This window comes from Myodes glareolus, chromosome 2 (assembly GCF_982192425.1).
Source record: "Myodes glareolus chromosome 2, mMyoGla1.1, whole genome shotgun sequence".
NCBI lineage: Eukaryota > Metazoa > Chordata > Mammalia > Rodentia > Cricetidae > Myodes > Myodes glareolus.
Window position 1 is genome coordinate 92,357,721 of NC_142027.1, and position 23,605 is coordinate 92,381,325.

Consider the following 23,605-nt stretch of genomic DNA (forward strand, 5'->3'; position numbering starts at 1 on the left):
TGGGGGTGGGCACCCATGATTGGTTCCCAGCACCCATATACTGGTTCATAACCACTCCTAACTCCAGGTCCAAGGGATCAAACACCTTCTTCTGTCATCCTCAGGCATCAGGGATACATACAAGGTGCCACGTGCATACACTGAGGAAAACACACCCAAGAAATAAAAATACATACTAAAAAGAAAAGTTCTTGCCTAACTCAGAACTAACACCATCGTTTCATTGTTTAATTTTTCTACTTTACTTTTAACTTACTTTTATTATTATTATTTAACTTTGTGTATTTGAGACAGGATGTCCTGTAGCCAAGTCCGTCCTGGAATTCTCTATGTAGCCTTGAACTTCTGATCTTCCTGCCCCCACCTCCCGCGTGCTAGGATGACAAATATATGTCACTCTGCTCGCTGTGTACAGTGCAGCAGATGGCTTCTATACACTAGGCAAGTACTCTGCTGACTGAACTCCATCCTTAGCCTAGCCAAGGTCACTTATTGCCAGTCAGACTACCCTTTCTAACTCCAGCCTTGACACCCTCTCCTATGTGGGGCTGGAAGGTACTTATATATAATGGCATATGTGTGTACAGAGGGCAAAGAACCACTCTGTGGTGACCGTTCTCTCCTTCCAAGATGTGGGTCCCTGGTGTCAACTCAGGTCATCAGGAAGCTGGCAAGCACCTTTAACCTCCAAGCTGTTTCGCTGTCCTTCCACCCCATTAGGGTTTCTGGTATGTTTCTCAGTGTTCAGCAGCTTGTTCGCAGGCGTCTTAGGCTTCCTGGGTGGGAGTGTCTGGTGTGTGTGTGTGTGTGTGTGTGTGTGTGTGTGTGTGTGTGTGTGAAGAGAGAGAGAGAAAGAAATAGAGACCGTTTATTAAAGAAGAAAAAGGTATTCCTAAGCAAGGGACAAGACTGAGGCTCAAAAGCTAGCAGTGATACTCTGAGAAATCTGTTGTGCTTTTCACACCCTGTCTACTAGTTTTGGGGATTTTTGTTGTAACTGTTTTTGCTTTCCGTTTTCCTATGTGTTTGTGCGTGTGCTGTGTATATGTGCCTGCACATGTGTGTACAAGTGTGTGTACCTGTAAACATGTATGCTGAGGTTGTTGAAAGGATAGACCCAACTAAGGGCAAAGTCCCAAAGTCCCAGGTGCCGGGAGGAGACACCTCAGGACGAGTCCCTGCCCCCTTCCGGGCCCCGCCCCCTGGGGCCGGCCTACGCACGCGCAGCTTGATCTCGCACGGCACACCGCTTCCGGCTCCTGGGAGGCCGGGCGGAGGCTGCCGGAGCGACCCAGGAGCCAGCGAAGCAGAGAGCGGCCTGTGAGGGACCCTGCAGAAGTGAGTGGGCCGGGGCGATTTTCGCGGCGCCGGGGACGGGGACCCCTTGTAAACTACTTGCTAGACAACATACTCCCAAAGGTGCCTGTGGGCCGTTCACGCCTCCCATGCAAGTGACCTCTTCATACAAGGGGTTTCCAAGTGGAGAATGTGGGGTTCAGTGGTGCAGACCGTACCCAGCCGCCCTGTTCCAGCGCCATGGACGCTGCAGCCACCTTTCCTGGAAAGGAGAGAGAAAAGCCCTTCAACTAAATGCAGCTCTTTGCTCCCGGCTTGGGGACACCAGGGCCAGGGTCAAGGGTGGAGTGTCCCCCACAGCAATTCCTTGCACCACTTTAGGCCCTCCGGAAATCTTGACACCCTTGCCTGCGAGCGTTTGGGTGCAAACCGGGCCTGTTTCGCTTCTTGCTTTCTACATTCCTTCCGGGCTGAGAACTCAGCAGGTGCGCTGCAACTTTGATTGCTCGCAGCCAAATTGAGTGTTTTGTTGTTGCTGTCCTCTCCTTATCTTCTTTTTTAATTACCTGTAGCTTGGTGGAAGAAACTTGGCCAGGAGGGGGAAGTTCCTCCAAGTTTATCACAGAAGCAGGCGGCTCCCTCCGTTTTTTTTTGTTTTTTGTTTTTTGTTCCCCCCCCCTCAGTTCTGGGGGCATTGGGATCCGGGACTGTGGCGTTCAAGGGCCTTTCCATTTCTTGCTGGGAGCGTGCACACAGCTTGCCGAGCAAGGGCGATTTGAAATGAAAGAGTTTGTTTTGGTTTGGTTTTTGCAGGTGTCTGAATGAATGATTAACCTTTTAACTGTAAGGAGAGACATCTCCGTGTCTTATCAGACCTAGTGGTCTGGTCCCAGTTCTGTCATCTATGTGCCGTGTAACATCATCAAGTCCCATTTTAATGAGAAGAAGGACTAGTTGTGGGTTCAGTGAGGTGACATGTCAAAGGGATGTAGCGGAATGCCTGGCATATGGTCGGTGCTCAGTGTTACATAACCTGTACATAAGGACCTGCTTCCAGACCCGGAGGATTGTGTGTGCATGATGTGTGTGATGTGTGAGCGCGGGTGCAGGAGACCAGAGGTTAGCTTTGAAGTAGATTCTCCTAACACTTCTATGTAAGTTCTGGGATTCGAACTCAGGTCACCAGGCTTGCACTGCAAATACTTTTGTCCATTACACCATCTCTTACCCCCAAGCCTAGATTGTAGGTGTTGTGAGTCCAGGAGAATTGGGTGTCTTGTTGGTTCAGACTGAATCAGAATTTAGACTTGTCCCTGTTTGTTGCTCCTGTTGGTCCCCAAGCCCTTCTCTGGGGCAAGGACAAGGCCTTGGGAAAAAAAGGAAAGAAAAAAGGATTGATCTTGTAAAGAGTAAACATTTGTTTTGTTTTCTATCATTTATTTTTATTGTGTTGAGACTTGAACCCAGTTCCTTGCATACTAGGAAAGCTCTACTACTAAGCCACCCCGCCCCCAGCTCCTTATTTCCATTATTTGTCATTATTTCCCGGAGGTCAGAGGACAGCTTTGTGAAGTGGCTTCTACCTTTCCGCCTTCATCAAACTGGCACCATAGGGTCTTACCCCATGTCAGGCTGGCTTTGAACGTTATCTTCTCAAGGACTGGGCACCCATGTTGTTTCTATTTTCAGTGTCACAGGTTAGAGAAATTTAGAGATTCTGTGATTTCTTAAGTTCACTGGCGAATGGCTCCGGACTTTCTCTATTGGAGTGGCCGGCCCATCGGCTGTTCCTTGCATAGCTGGGTGTAATTTGCATTCTTGTCACACAGTAGCAATTTGGCCACTTGCACCCCTTACCCACCCCAGGCACCCTGGCTATGGTAAGCAGCTGTGCCTCCCTGTGTTTATCTACCACGAGTTTAGCATAGTTTTGATCTCGTATCAAGGTCTCCTTCAGTTCTCCCAACCTGGGTCATGTTTCCATTTCGTCCAGCCCGATCTGTGACTTTTCAGCAATTTTCACCTCCCGACTGCCTTACGTTATTTAAAGCCCCAAATCCTGTCTAAAACCTAGCCCATCTTGTTTCTTTGTTACTTGTTAAGTAAACACTTTCCCTGCTGAAAGGGACCTAGGGCTGGCTACCTTGTAGAAAACCCTCTCACCAGGTGCAAGACAGTTCAGGGGTAGCTCTGGAGGGAGCTGGAGGAATTTTTTTAGGGGAGGAATGCAGCTAGCAGAGGGAGGGAAACTTTAAAACACTGTCCTCCCTGCGAGCTGGGGCGTCTGCCCCTGCAGCTGTCTCTTCGTTGCTTGGTCTCTTTCTCATTCAAATCAAGTTGTGAGGAAAGTGAAGCTGGCTTCTCTGCCTTTGGGAGTAAATCAAGTCATCCTGGCAATTAAGAATAAAATGCTGTTAGGCTCAACCGGAATGTGGCTCATTTGGTGAGTGCGTGTTTTGAGCACAAAACCCAGGTTCCATCCCCAGCACTACCTAAGCCAGGGCATGGTGGCGCAAGCCTGTTGGCTGTACAGTGAGTTTGAGGCCATCCTGGGCTCCATGAGATCCAGTCTAGAAAAAGTATTAGTAGCAGATACAACTTGTGTCAAAACCTGGGGGAGGGAGGAGGAGAGCAATTCTAAAGTTTCCAACAGAACACATTTAAGAAGCAGTGTTATGGTTACATTTTCAATATGTCCGTTTGGTTATGGTCAAATGGCAACTTCTGTTACTCTTTTAATGTGACAACTTCATTGGGATACAAGTCATGTGCCATAAAGTTACCTTTAAAAATGTGCCACTCAGTGATTTTCATTGTTTTGCAGATGTAGAGCAAAACCATTGAGCCTCCTTGGTTTCTTGCAATGGTGATTGATGGGTCATTGTGACTCTTTGTTATGTGGTCCAGGAAGGGCTAACTGAAGTTTGGGAGAAATGGGGACTTGTGAGCATGGCTCTGTTCTACTGTGGTTGCCTGACAAGTATAGTCTGCAGGCTCCATCCTTCTAGTCAGAAGAGAAAGGAGAGGACAGGTGGGAGGATGGAAGGATTGAGACCCTGCTATACTTTCGGTAGGAGTTTAGAGTGTTGTAGTTACTTTGGAAAAACTAATTCTGACAGCCTTGAGGTTAGACCTAGAATCAAGTGTCCAGCACAGAGAAAGGAATACAGAGCTCTATAAACATATACGGCAAAGCCTCAGGAAGGGTTAGGTGTTGTGTAAGCATGAGAACCGAGTACAGATAATAGCACTTGCGTTTAAAAACCCAAACAAATAGAAGCCAAGAGTGCTGTGTGGGTACTCTGGGAACAGGGTGGGGTCTCTGAGTTTCAGCCCAGCTGATTCTTTGAGGTGACTTCAAGGCCTACAAGAGCTACATAGTGAGACCCTGTATCAAACAAAAAACTAGGTACACACCTCTAACCCCAGTGTTGTGGGTGGGAGTGGAGATAAGAGTTGGGCTTGCTGACTCCCAGTGCAGCCCCAGGTTTAGTGAGAGACTCTGACTCAAGAGCAGGACGCCCAACCTGCACACACCTAGGTGTGTACACCACACAGAAATGCTTTGGGGCATAGCCTTTGATTTCTGGTGGGATCACTTCCCGAGAAACCATCAGAAGTTGGAAATGCACTTAAAAGTTGGGCCCGTTCCTCACAAATACCGCATGTTTTATCGAGTATGTGGATCCTTGCCTCTAATTGTTAAATATATATATATTATCTCGATGGGAAACTAGAAAGGGGCCTGTGAGGTGGGGGAGGCAACAGAACACATAAGATAATGGAAGTGGGAGGGGAGATATTGAGGGTGGAAAGCTGTATTAGGGAAGGTGGGATGGAGATTTGTCTACCTAAATTAAGTATGGGAATGTCATAAAGAAACCTGTTACTTTTAAAGCTTTTAATTGCTTGTATTATTGTGGGGGGTTGTATGTTTGTATATGTAGTGTGTGGGCATGTGTAGAGGGTCAGCAGATGATAACTTGGGGAAATCAGTTCTCTCCTACTACCGTGTTAGTCCTGGGGATTGAACTCAGGTTGCCAGGTTTGGCAGCAGGTGCCTTTACCCTCCGAGCCATCTCTCCAACCCCATATGATAATTTTAAACAAATAAAGCCTGGTCTGGTGGTACAGGTGTACCATTCCAACTACTTGAGAAGCTGAAGCAGGAGGATCATAAGTTCAAGGCCTCCCTAGATGACGGGTTGAATTTGAGGTCACCTTGGGCAACCTACTGAGACTCTGTCTTGAAATAAAAAGTAAAAACAGTTCTGCTGTGGTTGTTGGTCAGTGGTACAATGACTGCCTTATGGTCATGAGGACCTAGAGTCCTAGCGCCACCAAAAGAAAAAATACTTTGTAATACAGTCTAACTAGCACATAGTTTAGTTTTGTTCCTTTAGTTGAGGGAGGGCACATGTCTGCCGTGGCACTCAAGTGGAGGTCAGAGGACAACTCTGTGAAGTCTGTTATCTCCTTCCATCACGTAGGTCCCAGGAATCAAAGCAAGGTCATTGGATTTGTACAGCGAGCACCTTTTATCTACCAAGCCCCATAATATAGTTTCTATTGGGTGGATGCATGCTGCTTTTGTACAGTCATACAGTTGAGAAATCATAAGACAAATTGTTGTAAGCCAGGGTCCATCTGTGCACAGACATCCCTAGGATTGTTCATAAAAGTGCGGTAATGGAGATAAACCCAGATGTCCACGCTGATCTGGTGGGCAAATAACATGTAGCCCATCCACATGATGAAATATTACTCAGCAATGAAAAGAAAGCCCTGATACATAAGTGAACTTGGAGTGTCCAGAGCGAGCATTTCCCACAGACACCGTGGGTTTGTGGTGGCCAGTGCTGGCGGACTGACAACTAAGTAAGCTGTAGGTGTCTTTGGTGCGATGAAAACATTTTAAAACTGATGGCGATTGGGACAGCAGGATGGCTCGTTAGATAAAGGTGCTTGAGGCCCAGGACTCATGAGGGAGGAAAGAGTCGACTCTTTCATGTTGTCCTCTGGCCTCCATTTGCATACTGTGGCACATGCACACACACAAATGTGTTAAGTGTAAAATTGATGACAATTAGTGAATTCAAGACTGAATATATTGGAAGAAAAAGAACTGGAAACACAGTGCACTCGTGTGTGTGTGTGTGTGTGTGTGTGTGTGTGTGTGTGTGTGTGTGAAGATCAGGTGTCAGTCCTCACTTTGTTTGAGGGTCCCTCTTTTGCTGTGTCATAAAGCTAGTTGGCTTGTGAGCCACCCCGGATTCCTGTGTGCCTCCTCCCACCTCACTGTAGGAATGCCAGGATGACAAATGTGCATCATTGCATTCAGTTTTACTTGGGGATCTGAGATCAGATCTTTACACTCACACATGCCACACTTTGCCCTCTGAGCCATCTTCCCAGCCTTATCTTGGCTTTTGGCACACTGGCCTGGAGCTCACGGAGTAGGCTAGTTCGGCTAGACGGTGCACCCTAGGGAACCCCCGAGTCTTAGCCTCCCTAGTGCCAGGATTACAAACATGTGCTGCCACACCCAGATTTTTTTGTGTGAATTCTAAACAAACTCGGGTCCTCATGCTTGTTCAGCAAACACTTTACCCACTGAGCCATCTCCCCAGCCCCTACGGGATGAAGTATTAACGGTTCTCAGTTACATGTATTTATTTGTGATACACACACATGCACTGCCCTAGTGTGTGTGTGTGTGTGTGTGTGTGTGTGTGTGTGTGTGGAAGTCAGGAGACAGCCTACAGGAAGTTCTTTCCTTCTACCATGTGAGCTCCAGGGATCAAACTTGGTAGCAAGTGCCTTTACCCACTGAGGTATTTTGCTGGCCCTGGGACAGAATTTTAAGGAAGAGTTTGGAACTGAAAGCCTTAAGGTAGAGGAATGACAGCGATTTGGAGAGCTCTGAAGAAGCACGCATGAGCTAGACATCTCAGCAAGGACGGCCCTCACTCTGGAGACTGAAGCCGGAAATGCTGAGTTCAGGGCCAACCTGGGCTAAACAGTGAATCCCTGTGCCCCAAAGGAAAAAGTTACAAAGCCTGCCCATGGTGGCAAGGGTTAAAGCAGAGATGTGAGGTACTACCTACATGGTATAGCCCTGGTGGGACAGATCTTTGTGCTTACTGAACGTGGCAAGCAAGCTCCAGGGACCTTCTGTCTCCAGCACCGGAGTCATAGCCTGACTTTTAAAATCAGTGCTGGGGATTCAGCTAAGCCTTCTCCTGACTCCGGAACCTTCTGCTTCTACCCACTGCCAGTGCTTTCCCAGCATTTCAAAGTTCAGGTGGTAGAGTTAGACTCCCATAATCCAGAGAAGGAAGAGTGATGAAGGTGTCAGACTCTATAGGACATTTCTGAACCTGGCCTCTGGAGATAATTTCCTGTAAAGAATAAATGGGCGAGGGCCACTAGGTGGCTCAGCAGGTAAAGGTATGTAATGCTAAGCCTGATGACAGTGGTACGTGTATCCCCCACCCAACAAACCAGTGTAAGAGGATGCATAAGTGAGGCCACTGTGTTGACACATATATATGACCTCAACATGTGGGATCAGAAGGATCAGGAGTTCAAGCTATCTTCAGCTTCATCCTGGTTCAAGGGCCATCCTGTGCTGTATGAGAACCTGCCTCAAAAAATAAACAAATGTTACAGTCTGTCAAATACTGTTCCTGCTCTTTATAGCTCTTCCAGCCCCCATGTGTTGAGTGATCACCTTTAAGTCGCTGGGAAAAACTCAGTGGTTAGAGAGTTTGATCATCTTCAGACCCAGAATCCACATAAAAGCAAGATTGGCAGCACACCTGTGATTCTGACCTCCAGAGGCAGGGTTAGGGGATCCCTAGAGCAAGGTGGCTGGTGACAGTAGCAATACTGGTGAGCCCTGGATCTGACTGAGAGATGCTGCCCTGATGGGTAATATGGAAGAGCAATTGAGTATGATTCCCAGCATCAACCCCTGGCCTCCAAGTGCTTGTTCACAGGGATATGCACACATACACACATATGTGTCCCCACATGTATAGAAAGCATGCACATACATACACACCCATACACACATGTGAAAATGGAACCAAAAAACAGCCAAATATCACCATTACCAAATATAAAAATCAACCAAACATAGTGTCCCCAGCCCATTCATAGACTGAGGTACGATCACTTGGGTAGCACAAGACCCTATTTCTTTAGAGACAAAAGTGGGAGGAAGAAAATACCCTTTCCGCCAACCTCCCGTCATAGCCAGCTTGCAGCCTGACCTTGATGCACAGGATATGTTGAAATATATTCAAGCTCACGCCATTGTAGTTGTAAAAGGAATACTAATGAAGGCCTTTGCAAGGTTCTGGAATTTTCCTGCTCTAAGAACTGGATGCTGACTTCCATTTAAAATGTTTATTGCATTTTTTATTTATTTTGAATGGGGAGCTTGTGTGGAGGTCAGATGACAGCTTCACTCAGTTCTCTACTTCTGCTGTATGGGTCCTGAACCTTAGGGCTGGACTCGAGCATCTTCACTCACTGACTTATATGAGTAGTTTACAGCTGGCTTATTTTTTTAAGTTAGAAGCTTCTTTTAAAATTTTTAATACTTGGGGCTACAGAGATGGCTCAACAGTCAAGAACACTGACTACTCTTCCAGAGGACCATGGTTCAATTCCCAGCACCCACATGGCAGCTCACAACCGTCTGTAACTCCAGTTCCAGAGAATCTGGCATCATCACCAATACATAAATAAAAATAAAGATTTTTTAAATGAATATTTAGGCGTATGAGTATTTTACTTGCATGTGTGTCTATGCACATTTATGCCTGGTGCCTATGACTATCTTGGAACTGGAGTTACGGATAGTTGTGAGCCTCCATGTGGCTACGGGTAATTGAACCCAGAACCTCTGCAAGAACAACCAGTGCTCTTAGCTTCCGAACCATTATAGCTGGCCTCCTTAGACTTGTAGGAAGTTAAGATGCTCAAAGACCAAAATGCCTGCTTCCTGTTTGTAAGTTTAGCACTCTGGAACTCGGTGATGATCCCCATAGTTAATCCTCTCTACACTTCACTTCCTTCATTCTAATCCCTTCTGCTGCCAGGCATAATAATGGGTGTGCCCTTGCCCTGTGATCCCTTCCTGGTACATTTTCTTTTTTTGATGATGATGATGATGATGGAAAACTGACCCTCCCTCCAGAACAAGCTAATTAGATACTGTAGAAGGACCAGCAAACCGTTTCTGCAACAACCCTGCTAGTATCTATGTGATCCAGTCAGTCAAGAGTATGGACAGGGGAGAGGCTCTTGAAGTCTCCACCCCAGCTGAGAACTTACTGTGAATTGGTGGCTGCCAGGGGAAGGTGAGTTGGTGTTCTTCAGGGGTGTAGTCCCTAAAAGTCCAGTCACCCGGGTACATACTGGCAACAGGAAGTTGGGAGGGGGAAGTGGTGATGGGGATAGAGAGTTGGAATAGAGGAAAAGGGGAATGAGGTGGAATTGCTCAGACAATAATTAGGAAAAAGAGCCAGGTAATAAATGTTTTAGACTGAGGACACAACATCCATTGCAGCTACTCCAAAGCAGCTGCAAATTATATTATTATACACACTGAGTGGGTATGTCCTTGATTCCAATAAAAAGATTATTTGCAAATTCAAGTGTCTGATCTATGGATCATAGTTTGTCAGCACTTGTGGCGAGGGCGAGTGGGGGAGGGGCCGCATTTGTGCACACACATGTGCTAAAGTGCTTGCTGGTACTCACATGTCTGTACACACAAACACACAGTTCAATATCAAGTGTCCTTCTCAGTCGCTTTCCGCTTTTGAGTCCTGGTCTTTTCACTGAACCTGGAGCTCATGGATTTGACTAGACTGGCTGGCAGAAAGTCCTCAGGATCTCTGCCTGCCTCTGTCTCCATAAAGCTGGAGCTACAGGTGCACACTCCCACCCACAACCTGGCTTTTTACTTGGACGCCTGGCGTCCAGACTGTGGTCCTCAAGCTTGCGCCACAAGCGCTTTACCGCCCCAGCCATCTCCCTGGCTCCTGGATCTGGCCTTTCTACAGTTCTGTCTCGAGGCTGTGTGACTTTGTAAATATGGTGAAAGTCCCAGATCAGGAGATGGGGCAACTGGAACCTGCGGGTCGCAGAAGCTGAGTGATGTGTAGGCTCACCCTTTCTTCCAGGGATCCTTTGCCTGCTACAGTGCACGTTACCTAGGGCGTGGGTTACAAAGAGTTCAGGTACTACCAGGTTATTTATTTATGGGGGGGAGGCATGCGTGCAGGTCAAAGGACAACTTCGGAGAGTTCTCTACTTCCACCGTGTCAATCCTGGAGATCAAACTCTGTCGGGCATGGTAGCAAGCAAGCCCTCTTACCTGCCGATCCATCTTCCTGACCCCCCACCAGGCTAAAAACAGTTGTTCTACCCCCTGCTTTGGAAAGATTGACTTCTCTTGGGCAAGTTCAGACCAGAGCCTCCCTCCCATGGCGTCTTTCTGGGGTTCCCCTGACCTGACTCCATTTGATGTATCTTTTTCCAGAAGTCAAATGAGTCAAAGGACTCATTTCTAAAAGTCATCAAAGGAAACGGCGGACATCCTTTCTGCCCTGCTCCTGCATAGGACCAAATGTTTTTCTGTTCGCTGAAAGAAAAACCCTGACCTCTTCAAGTATTTGATTCCCCTATCCTCCTCTGGTCACCTCTGCTGACACATCCTCTTTATTTCACTCGTGAATTTGTCTCTCTGTTTTGTTTAAAGTTTTTTTTTTTAACATATGACTATTTGCCTGAACATATGTGCCATACGCATGTAGTGCCAATGGAGGCCAGAAGAGGGGGTCAGGTTCCTGGAACTGGAGTTACAGGCAGTTGTGAACCACACAAATGTGGATTCTGGGAACCAAACCCAGATCCTCTGCAAGCACAACCAGAGCTCTTAACTGCCGAGCCATCTTTCCAGCCCCCACTCCCACTCCCACCCCTTTTATCTGTAGGACCAAAGCAGGTTCCGGAAGGTTTGCTATATAGTCGCTGTCACTGAGCCCATCTCCCCAGAACCAACAACTTTCCTGAAAACTATTTCCAGACACTAAAGGATTCGTTTTTAAAATGTTTTACTGCCTGTATTTATTTAGTGAATGGCAATCAGAGGATAACTTGCAAGGGTCAGGGTCACTTCTCTCTTCTACCATATGGATCCTGAAGCTAGAACTCAGGTTGTTGGACTTGGAGGTAGCACCTTTACCTATTTGGCCATCTTGCCTCTCAGTTTTGATTTCTGAGTAACCAGTTGAGTTGACATAACCTTTTAAAAGATTGGTGCCCAGTACAACATAAAACAGAAGCCAATAATGTTAATAAATGTTTACCTGTCATCCCAACTCTCTGCAGGTAGAGGCAAGAGGATCAAAAGTTCATAGTGAGTCTAAGGCCAGCCTGGCCTCTGTAAGGCTCTGTCTCAGAAAGAAATGAAAACGAACCAAAAAGACTCCCAGAAGTGGGCTGGAACTCGAATCAGTTGGTAGACCACTTGTCTAACATGCCCAAAGCTTTTGGTTCCATCCTCAGCACCACATAAGCTTGCTGTGGTGGTATACCTGTAATCCTGGTACTTGAGAGCTGAAAATGGGAGAACCAGAAGTTCAAAGTCATCTAGGCTACACAGAGAGTTCAAGACCGACCTGGGCTATGTAAGTCTTTAAAAATACAAATAAGTAAATACTGGGAAGAAAAACAGACAGCTGTACTTCTGGGAATGCCTGCCTGAAGTAGGGGGTGGTTTTGCCTGGACCCTCATAGTTCAGCATCTAGATTGCTTGCTTTATTTTTTATTGTTTTTGAGACAGGGTTTCCCTGTGTAGCCCTGGCTATCTTGAAACTCTCTCTGTAGACCAGGCTGTTCTTGAACTCACAGAGATTCACGTGCCTCTGCCTCCCACTTGCTGGCACCACTGCAAGCATGGTTTATTATTATTATTCCTTTTTTTTAAAGATTGTTGCTTTTCATTTTATGTGTATGTCTTAGGGTTTTTTGTTTTGTTTTGTTTTCTGTGAAGACACACCATAACCACAGCAACCCTTGTAAAGAAAACATTTAACTGGAGGTGACTCGCTTACAGTTTCAGAGCTTCAGTCCATTATCATCATGACCGGGAGCATGGCAGCATGCAGGCAGTCATGGTGCTACAGCTTGCAGGCTACAGGAAGTTGACTGAGACACTGGGCAGTATCTTGAGCATAGGAAAATCTCAAAGCCCTCCCCCACAGTGACACACTTCCTCCAACGAGGCAACACCCACTCCAACAAAGTCACACCTCTTAATAGTGCCACTCCCTGAGATTATGGGGGCCAATTACATTCAAACTATCACTGTGTGTGAATAGTGCTTGCTTGCATATGTGTATGTGTGCCAGGTGCGTGCCTGGTACCAAGGAGGTCAGGTCAGGGTGTCAGGTTCCCTGGAGCTGGATGGTTGTGAACTGCCTTACAGGTGCTGGGAACCAAGTCCTGGTGCTCTCTAAGAATGACAAGTACTCTTAACCACTGAGCCACTGACCCAGCCCCTGGTTTTTAATTTTTTTAAAAATATTCATTTAGTATGGGAGTGGCAAGTGAGAGATGAATGCATGCACATACATGGCACTTGTATGAGGGTCAGAGGATAACTTGGAGAAGCTGGTTCTTTCCTTCCTTCTACCATGTAGGTTCTGGGGATCAAACACACATCTTCAGGCTTGGCAGCAGGTGCCTTTACCTACTTAGCCCAGCATTCCACTTGCCCAGCATCTGAATTTGTATGGGTCTAAAGCACATAAAGTAAAGATACTTTCAGTATCTATAGAACTCAAATGGACCTTTCAGTAGGTGGGGTGGGTATGTTGAGGCAGAGTCTTTAGCACAGGCTAACCTTGAACTCATTCCGTAACCCAGGCTGGCTGCCAGCTCTCAATCCTCCTGCCTCTGCTTCTTATGGGATAGCATGACAGGCATGCACCTAGCTCATTGTGTCTGAATACCCTCTACCCTATACCAGAAAGCAGTATGACATTGGAACCCTTGGAAGGAAGTGATCTGTAGGACATGTCTGTGCTATGTAGGGCCAGCTCCACCTTACAAATCTCTTAACAGTGAGGCAACTTGCCTAGCCACTATACCCCCTCAGTCCCCTTCATCTTGAGCTTGTGCCTGTGGTGCCATGCATCGATGTAATGCATGCCCCTCTCCAAGTGTTCATACAAAGGCCATTTCTTTGGATGGTGGTTGATCTTATCTTTAGTAGGGTGGTTACTTGGTCTGTTTTGTCTCTCTCTGTCTCCCTCTCTCTGTGTCTTTGTCTCTGTCTCTCTCTGTGTGTGTGTGGGGGGGTATGCATGGTTGGGGAGCACTGTCTATGGACCCATGAAGGAAAACTTCAAGTGAAATGCTCCATCAGTCTCCACATTGTTCCTGTAAGATGGGGTCTCTCACTGAACCTGGAGCTAATGTTGTAGCCTACAAGCATCCAGTGATTCTCCTTTATACATACATGCCCACTGGCCACATCCAGCTTTTCTATGGGTAAGGAAGATTTGAACTCGGGTCTTCATGCTGCACAGCAAGCACTGTGAGCCACTGAGCCACCTCCCCAGCTCCTCACTGGTGACTCTAACTTATGGTGGTTGTAGTTCATCCACCGAGGCCAATAGTTCCAGCACTGTCCACTCCACCACCTTGTACCATCCATAGTTAACCTCAACGATGACTCCAGACACCCAGTGGAGCCACCTAGTATGCATTTGCCCATGAGCTGGCCTGTCATTATCAGGTGGGTTTCAGTGAGTGCAAAAATAGAATCATGGCAGCGGCAGAGACCTTACAGTTGGTTGGCTGTAGTAGAACCAGTGTCTACAGTAAACCACAAGGTCTGTCATTCAGGACAGTCAGCCTTAAGAATGTGGGGCACAGTTTTTTGCTTTATGTTTTGTTTTGCTCCATGACAGGTTGAGGGTAAAGTCTAAGGGAAGCAGCAGCAGCTCTAAGGCTTCTCCTCCATTAATGGAGGTGTGTGCTCCATTCTTTAATAATAATATAAAGAGTGTGTGTGTGTGTGTGTGTGTGTGTGTGTGTGTGTGTGTGTGTTTCCTTCTACCATGTGGGTCTTGGGAACTGAATTAGACTGTCAAGGCTTGGGTCTGAATTAGACTGTCAAGGCTTGGGTTTTGGGTTAGAGTGAAGGGTTTCCCCCCTTTCTTGTGTTCTAATGCCCTTAATTTTACTTACTACACTATAAATAATAAAGTTTAAATGTACCAGAGCATGAGTAGTGCTTTTGACAGTTCCGTCACTATACAATATTATTTCCTATTTTGTTATTAACTTAATAACTTAATATTTATTTTTCTTTGTTAGCATACAAAATAATGTATATCAGAATGATGTTTTGTGCATAAATACTGTTGGACTTTGTGCATATTTAGTGTCCTAGAACCCCATTTCGTCCCACCATCATCTTCATCCTCCCAAATAGTCCCTCTTCTGTTATATATGTTTTGTGTTTTGAGAAAGGGTCACATGTAGGCCAGGTTAGCCTTGAATTTGCTGCATGCATATCACAGATTGACCATCCTTCTGCCTCAGCCTGTGAGAGCTGGGTTTATAGGAATATACCACCATGCCCAGCTCTTGTTTTTTTGATTGTTGTTTTTGTTTTTTTATTTGAGTGAGACAGGGTCTCACAATAGCCTGGAAGTCTCTAGGTAAACCAGAGTAGCCTGAAACCTGTTATGTCTATGCCTCCCAAACACAGTGATTAATAGACATATACCATTATAGGCATATACCACTGTGCCTAGCTACTTTTTTATTATTTTTATTACATTTATTTGTGTGTGTGTCTATGTATGGTAGTCAGAGGACAACTTACAGACCTCCCACTTTGTGGGGTACAGTGTTAGAACTCCAATATTCAGGGTTAGTGGCAAGCACCTTTACACAATAAACCATCTTGTGTGCGTGCATGCATGTGTGTGTGTGTGTGTGTGTCTGTATGCATGCATTTAGAAAGGGGTATATGCCTTTTTACATGTTCACATGTTGGTGGCATGTGCATGTGTGCATATGCATGTAGAGGCCTCAAGTTGACATTAGATCCCCCCAACACACACACACACACACACACACACACACTTTATTGAGGTGTCCACCTGAACCTTCAACTCACTGAGTTGACTAGTCTCAGACAGTTAGTTTATCCTAGGGGTCCCAGCTTTCCAAGTGCTGGATTTACCAGAAGCCACCATGCCTGCCCAGACTTTATGTGGGTCCAGGGGATCCAAACTCTGGTCTTCATGGTTACGTGGTAAATTTGCTATCATTGAGCAATCTCACCAGCATGCCTGACTGATTTTTGTGTTATTTAAACCTAGGCTCTGTGTGAGAGAAAAACTGTGACATAATTCTTATCCTGGTACCATCATCTCCTATTCCTCCCTTTAGAACTGACTTTTCCTCCCTTCGTGAAGTCTTTTTCTTTTGATGTTTCAAATGCACACACAATCTAAATTGCACATATGACACAGAGTTCCATTTCTTTATTTTCACTATGTGAGTATGGATATGAGGTGTGGGTGTACCCGTGTTTGTGTGCATATGCACACAAGTGCATGCACCCAGGTGTGTACGTGGAGGCCTTGAAATAGGATCTCTCACTGGAGCTAAAGCTGGATAAGCAGCTCCTCCTGCTTTGACCCTCCCCACACGGCCACACCTGACTTGGTACTTGGATGCTGGATGCAGGAAATTCAAACTCAGGTCTTCATGCTTGCACAGCAAGTGAGTTAGCCCCTGAGCCATCTCTTCAGCCCCTAACATATGCTTTAAAAAGCAAGCTGGGACCAATTGAGATGGCTCAGCAGGTAAAAACACTCGCCCTCAAGTCTGACAGTCTAACTCAGTACAGTTCTTCAGACCCATACGGTAGAAGGAAAGAACACATGCACAGACACACACTAAACTGATGTTGTTGTTGTTGTTGTTGTTGTTTTAAAAGCTGGAGCACACACCTCTAATCCCAGCACTCAGGAGACTCACAAATTCAAGTCTCCTGGGCTACACAGCAAAGTCCTGTTTACACACAATGTGCAATAATAAAAATAATTACATTTATTAGCGAGGAAATGTCTCAGTGTGCATATGGAGTTCAGAGGGCAGCTTGCAAAAATTGGTTCTTTGTTCTACCACATGGGTTCCTGGGAATTGAACTCAGTTCATCAGGCTTGACAACAAGTGCCTTTGCCTACTGAGCCATCTTGGTGTTCTGATACCAATGATGACCATGACAGTAAAGGCAGGCTGCAGGCTTGAGACTCAGAATCCTTATTGAAAAACCCTGTCACCTCAGCCTCCCACCCATTCTGGAACATGGAGTCCATCAGCTATGGAATCCAGTTTGACCACATGCGTGTGAAAATCTGCTTGGCTCCCACATCATGTTCTTGGGAACCAGAGGAAGTGTGCACAGGGCTACTGAGATTATTCTGAGCTGACTGGCCTCTAGCCAGGCCTGTAACAGGATGGATGAAACATCTTCAAACTGCTTATTAGTGAACTGTTATCAGCCTGTGAGGAGGCCGCCCCAGGCCAGACTTCTGCATGGCCGGCTAAACCTTTGCTTACTATGTTGAGTAGAGAGGAGATGAGGGAAGAAAGCCTTATCAGAGCTGGAGGCCCCAGACTACTGGAGGGGTCTGAACTACCAGTGAGAGGCCAAGATCTGAAAACTTCCAGCAACTGATAGAGTTGCCTGAGGCCAGCAATCTGGGCCTGGGTGTAAAGAAGCCCTTAAAGTCCCGCACTCAAGTCTAAGTGAGATCTTCCCAACCCCAGCATTGTTGGCATTGGAACTAAAGAGGCCATGATGGGCTGCCCTGGGGAATACAGACCGTGGAACACCATCCTGTCTTTCAGGAGTACCTTTACTCCCTCATTGAGATCATCAAAGGCAGTGGGACAGGACCTGGGCACGTAGTTCAAGGGGAGAGCTGCCTTACCCCAGTGAGAGACTAGGGGTGTTGCTTGAGTGGAACCACTGCTTAGAATCCCCCAATGTGGAGCTAGGGGCATGGCTTAAGTGGAGAGCCTGTTCGAATACTCCAGAGAGATCCTGATGGGCACTGCACATGGCTCGATGTGGAGAACCCGCCTCGCATGCATGAGGTTCTGGGTTCCATCCCCATGTTTGCCTACGTTCAGCAAACACCATCCTTGAGTGTTATCGGTGTACAGCCGACCCCTGCATTGTCTCAGGCACTGTCAGGGCTTCTAGACCAGGCTGTCCCACTCTCCCTTCCTTCTCCAGATCATATCTCTCCATCATCTGCCCCCCACCATGTCTCACAGAGCACAGAACTCCACTCACCTGCCCTTCACCCTGTGGCTTCCTTAAAGGCCTTGTCATCTGGAATGCAGATGGCCAGACTGGTTTCCTGCTCTGTCCCTGTAATTACTGACCTGCTTGTCACATTCCCTCTGTGAAGTGCAGGCTCCATCATGCCTCTCCCTCCGGTCCATCCTGGTGCAGGAAGTCAAAGCACAAAAGAACGAACCACACGCCCAGCCCTGCTATCCCAGCATATGCCACCCCCTCCCTGCTAACTTCCACTCCGTGTACCTTCCTTCATTCCTGTGTCTCACCTTTGCCCTTTCCCACTGTGCTCTTGTGGAATGTGGTGCCCCTTCCTCTTTGTCTCCCAACAACCTCTTACTCATACTGCAAAACCCAGTGCTGATGACCCTATGACATCTTCCTTAGGTGAAAGAACTTAAGACATTCCAGGTTCCTTTGGTAACTGTGGGCTGTGCTGTCTTTCTTTGATCACCTGGGCTCTTCTGGACCGTGATCCAGTGTCATCCTCTTGCCATACTGTTATTTCTCAGAGATATTTTAACTCTGGGCAGATTTGTAGATGGACCTTACTTGGGGATATGGTACTCGGGTAGCTCAGAGGCATGGTATCCTGGGCGTGCAGAGCTGACCTCCAGTTCCACCCGTAGGTGCCTAGAGGTCCTGTGGATTTATGGAGCCCTTCCACCTGGCCTCATCTGCACTCTGGAAAGTGTCAAGGGATGCTTTAGGGGTTAATTGCTTAGGCAATAGGTTTGGGGCCTAGGGAGTCAGCAGAAGAGGACCCTTGCTGCATCTTCAAACACTGGGCTTCTCATTTGGTCTTTGTAAGACTCCAGTTACTATAGGCGGAGATTAGGGATGTAAGCCATTTGAAAACTAACTTTTCAAGCTAAATGTGAGGCACACACCTGTGACTCGAGTACTTGAGAGGCTGTGGCAGGAGGATCACATCAATTTTGAGACCAGGCAGGGCAATAGAGTAAAAGAAAAATTAATGACGAGCCTAGTGGTTCATGCCTGCCTTTCCAGCATCCAAAAGATGGAGGCTGGGAGTTCAGAAGTTCAAGGTCATCCTTGGCTTCAAAGGAAGCTGGATGCCAGCCTGGGCTACAAGAGACCCTGTCTCATTAAAGAAAGAGTGGATACCGAGTGGTGGCAGCTGCACAGGCATTTAATCCCAGCACTCAGGAGACAGAGGCAGGTGGATCTCAGTGGGTCTGGGGCCCCGGGCTCTATCCTCGGTGCTGCACAAACCAGGTCTGCTGCTGCGCACTTGAGATCCCAGTATTTGGAGGAACCATCTCTCCAGCCACTGTTTAATTTCTTTTGAACTTTATTTTAAGTTCATTTCATGCTATCAGCAGAAAAGGATGGGCTGGGTGGTAAAATGCATATCCAGCCTATGCAGGGCCCAGGCTTCATTCCCTTGTACAGAAAAAGACAAACCAAAAGCAAAGTCAGGGAGCTTGGACTTTGGAGAGAGAAGGAGTAACATTCTTCAGGACCCTCAGTGGTATTTCCTAAGAGCCATTTCTTATCAAACCAGGTGGGAACTTGTTCACATTCCCAACACTGCAGTACTGACCACACTGGGCAGCCAGCTGCTTCCAGCTCAAGAATGTTCCAGATTTTTTTAAATTTCTTCTGATATGAGTCACCCTCAGCCATTTGCCTTAATTATTTCTTATCGTTGTTAAGCAAAAATACAGCTTTGGGTACTAGACATTAAGAGACTTGCAGGGCTTGGTGGCGCATACCTGTCACCTCAGTACTGGAGAGACTGAGGCAGAAGAATCCCGGATTCAAGGGAAGTCTGGGCTACACAGTAATACTCCTGTCTCAAAACAAAAGTAGGAGCTGGAGAGGTAGCTCAGGGAGTAAAGGCACTTGCTGTCAAACCTGATGACCTGAGTTTGATCCCTTTAACCAATATGGTGGAAAGAACCATGAATTGTCCCCTGACTTCCACCTGTGTCTGGGCACATGCACTAAATAAATAAACAAGCTGAGTGTGGTGACTCACACCTTTAATCCCAGCCAGCACGCAGGAGACAGAGGCAGGCAGCTGTCTGAGGTCAGCCTGGTCTGCACAGCGAGGAGACGCTGTCTCTGAACGGGTGGACGAATGAAATGGCACACATGCCGTGTAGTAGGTATTTGCTATTGAGTGGATCTTGAATGTCCCCTACCATCCATGTGTTCACTGTGTCCCAGCCTTTGATGCTATTGGAAAGGAGTGGAATTCTTGAGAGATAAAGCGAATGGAGAGGGGGAAGTTAGGTCACTGTGGCTTGCCATTGAAAGGAGTATTTATTGGGACCCAGACCTTTCTTCTCTCTGCTTCCTAGCTGCCATGAGGTAAGAGACCTTGGCAGCCACATACTTTTGCCATGATATCCCATGTGACCACAGAGCCAAGCAAGCATGGAACTGGGAGATGAAATAGACCTACCCCCTTTTAAACTGATTTTCTCAAGTGTTTTGTTACAATAACATGAAGCCTTTGAGGATAATTTTAGATACCAATTGCTTTAGTAGACTGAGCAGCTTGGCTTAGAGGCTTGTTAGAACCCACCAGTGAGGGGCTGGGGGCATGGCTCAGTTGTACAGCCTCTGCCGAGACTTCCCCCAGCTGGGCTATGGGTGTGACTCAGCAGTGTTCTTGCCACTACCGTGAAACTTTGAAGTTAAGGTTATTAAGAACAGTAAGGATGATTTCTTAGAAAATTAGGAAATAACCTTCCTCAAAACCCAGCAATACCGGTAACTTTTGGGTATATATTCAAAGGATGCTCAATTGTGCCACAAGGACATGTGCTCAACTATGTTCATAGCAGCATTGTTTGTTATAGCCAGAACCTGGAAACAATCTAAATGCCCCTCAACCGAAGAATGGATAAGGAAAATGTTGTACATTTACACAGTGGAGTACTACACAGCAGAAAAAATAATCACATCTTGAAAATTGCAATGAAATGGATGGAGCTAAAAAACATTATATTGAGTGTGGTAACTCAGATCCAAAAAGACAATTATCACATGTACTCACTCATAAGTGACTTTTAGACATAAAGCAAAGAAAACCAGCCTACAAATCACAATCTCAGAGAACCTAGACAACAATGAGTACCCTAAGAGAGACATACGTGGATCTACATGCCCTCACCAGCATCCATTACTGTGACCGCAGAGAGTGCCTACTCTCAGGACGCTTCCTGAACTCAGATAACTTGATTGTGAGGAAGGCAAAACTAAAATAGAAAGACTCAGCTGTCTGGGCATGAGTGGGAGGGCTTGTCATGCACCCCATCTCACCTTCTCTGTGAACTTTGCGTAGACTCTTAGCCCCTTTGACCAGCGTTCCTACTAACACTCTTCCCCCAAAAGAATCCAAAGCATAGTATTTCAGGAGTCTGGGGATGCAGCTCAAGGGGTACAGGAAGCCCTGAGTGCCATCTCCAGTGCCACATAAACTGGGCATGGTGGTGCCTACCTACCTGTCATCCCAGCACTGAAGAGGTGGAGGTAGGAAGACCCCAAGTTTAAGGTTATCCTTGACTACATAGTGAGATTGAAGCTAGCCTGGGCTACTATCTAAGGGGTAAAAAGTGAATCAAATGAAGCACTCTGGGTGCCTATCACATATCTACAAATAGCCACATGTTACTCAATGATGGGGATATGTTCTAAGCGGTGAATCAGACTAATACGCCATCCATTTCCTTACCACGTGAGCACCAGGGTATTTGCTTCCATAAACTAAGATGGCTACAGTGTCTTCAGTCACTAGATAATCTTATCTATGGAGCCACTGTCTGGGGTACTGTTGCTGACTAAATCATCATCACACATCAGATCTGTTTCTGTGTAATAAACAGCTTTACAGCTCTGGCTTTCAGCGATGTGTATGGTGTCCTGGCACTCAGTGTTAACGTGGAGGGCCCTCTTATGTCAGGTCAGACTGTGTGGTCTTCATGGAGGTGAAAGTGGTGGCTCATGCCGTTAACCCTAGCCCTGGGCAGGGGGCAGCAGCAGGGAAGAGGCCTTTAGCCGTCTGCACTACATAGCAGCACCTTATCTCAAAAACACAAAATGGCTCAGCAAGATGCTCAGTGGATAAATGCACTTGCCAACAAGCCCGATGGCCTGAGTTTGATTCTCCAAAACCCACATAGTGGAAAACAGAACTGAATCCTGCGAGTTGTCCTCTGACCTCCATGTGTGCAGCAGAGTGAATGTACTCACGCTAAAACAGAAGGCTGCTTTAAGTCCTCTCCCGTGTTCCATTTCCAGCTTCTGGTTTGGAGGCAGCGCCTCTGCTTGGCATCTTCTGGAGCTTTTATTAGTAAAAGCTCGCTTTGTTTAAACAAGGACTTTTGGGACAGTCCTTAGGGCGCTGCACTAGGCATCCCTCGTAGATGGAGTTAAGAACTCGGGTGTGATCACTCAGTACATAGTGAAGTTGCCCAGCTGCCCAGTGTGGTTGTCTGAGCATGTCCATCATGCCAGCACTCAGGGCGGCTGAAGGAAGAGGGCCATGGATTTGAAGCCAGCCTTGGCCACATAGTCGACTGTGTCCTCAAAAGGATGGATGGATGCATGGATGGAAGGATGGATGGATGGATGGATGGATGGATGGATGGATGGATGGATGGATGGACAGACAGACAAGACAGACAGATAAAAATAGACAAACAAGCTCATACTGAGATGTAGCTTAGTAGTAGTATGCCTGCCTGAGATCCTTGGTCCAATTCCCAACCCTGCGCAAATAAAGGGAAAAAAACGTGTAAAATATCATCATGGAGTCCCTAGTGAAAGATGTATTCACGTACATTTTAAAGTTTTGTTTGGTGAATTTTTTTTGACAGGATCTATTTGGCCCAGGCTGGCCTCAAACTCCATAGATAGCTGAAGATTATCTTGAACTAAAATCCTCTTGCCTCAGCCTCCTTACCAACCTATTTATTTCGTTTTGGATTTTTTTTTTAATCATTTAAAACAAAGTCTCTCCTCAAACTTGCACTTTTCATTCTTCAGCCTCCTGAGTAGCTGGGGTGGCAGGCCTATGCTACCAGGTACAACTACAATTTTGAATTTTTATTATATTTATTTATTTGTGTTGGGGGGGGCATTTGTGCCACAGCCAATATGTGGAGGTCAGAGGGCAACTTGCAAGAGTCAGATCCCTCCTACTGTGTAGGTTCCCTGAACTGAAGCCCGGTTGTCAGGCCTGGCAGTAAGATTCCTTTTCCCTCTGAGCCCCTCACCAGCCCCACAGATTTTTTTATGTTTTTTGAGTTTGGTGTGGAGTTTGGGTAGCATATACATTCTGTTGCAATTACTGAGCGTATAGTTGACTCTTGGGGGAACTGGTTCCAGAACTCTCTCCCCCGGACACTTGAGTTCCTTAGATGTCATGTAGCATGCATAGACTCTGCAGCAGATCCTCCTGTAGACTTCATTAGCATACTGTGTGTGCACACACAAAGGCTAGGTTCAGCATCTTGACGGAGAGTCTCGGATGCAGTTCCAAGAGGGACACTGAGGTGGAGTGTTGTGTGTAAGAAGTTCACTAGAAGAGAAATTAATGGCAGGAGTAGACAGACAGCAGTATGGTAGGGTCTCTTAGGAGACACTGCCTGGTGGGGGCTTTGGGAAGAAACTGGTTTCCCTGTCTGCTTCCCCCATAGCAGAGGTGGGAGTCTCATGCCTTTCTCTGAAAGAGGTTTTACAGCCCCAGCCTGCAACAGGAGCTCTGCTCCCTAGAAAGGGGCAGGGAAGTAGGTGAGATGCTGGATGTGTGACCACCAATGCCCGCTTGTGTAAGCTCACTTCCTCTGGCACCATGAAGTCTGTTAGCTAACAGTTCACAGACAGTATCTCAGGGTGCCCATGGGCATCAG

General features: G+C 46.7%; 1 protein-coding gene across 5 annotated transcripts in view; it reads left to right on the top strand.

Annotated features, from left to right (window-relative positions):
- The window catches only part of Arhgef18 (Rho/Rac guanine nucleotide exchange factor 18), a 105,648-nt gene that overhangs the window by 38,992 nt on the left and 43,051 nt on the right, over window positions 1–23,605 (top strand). The window contains exon 1 of one of the 5 annotated variants that reach the window (XM_087902882.1): window positions 1,212–1,338. The exons of the other annotated variants lie outside the window; for them this stretch is intronic. The gene's annotated coding sequence lies outside the window, so the exon portion shown is untranslated. Of the gene's footprint in view, window positions 1–1,211; window positions 1,339–23,605 lie in introns of those variants that run through there. 5 annotated transcript variants of the gene reach the window in all.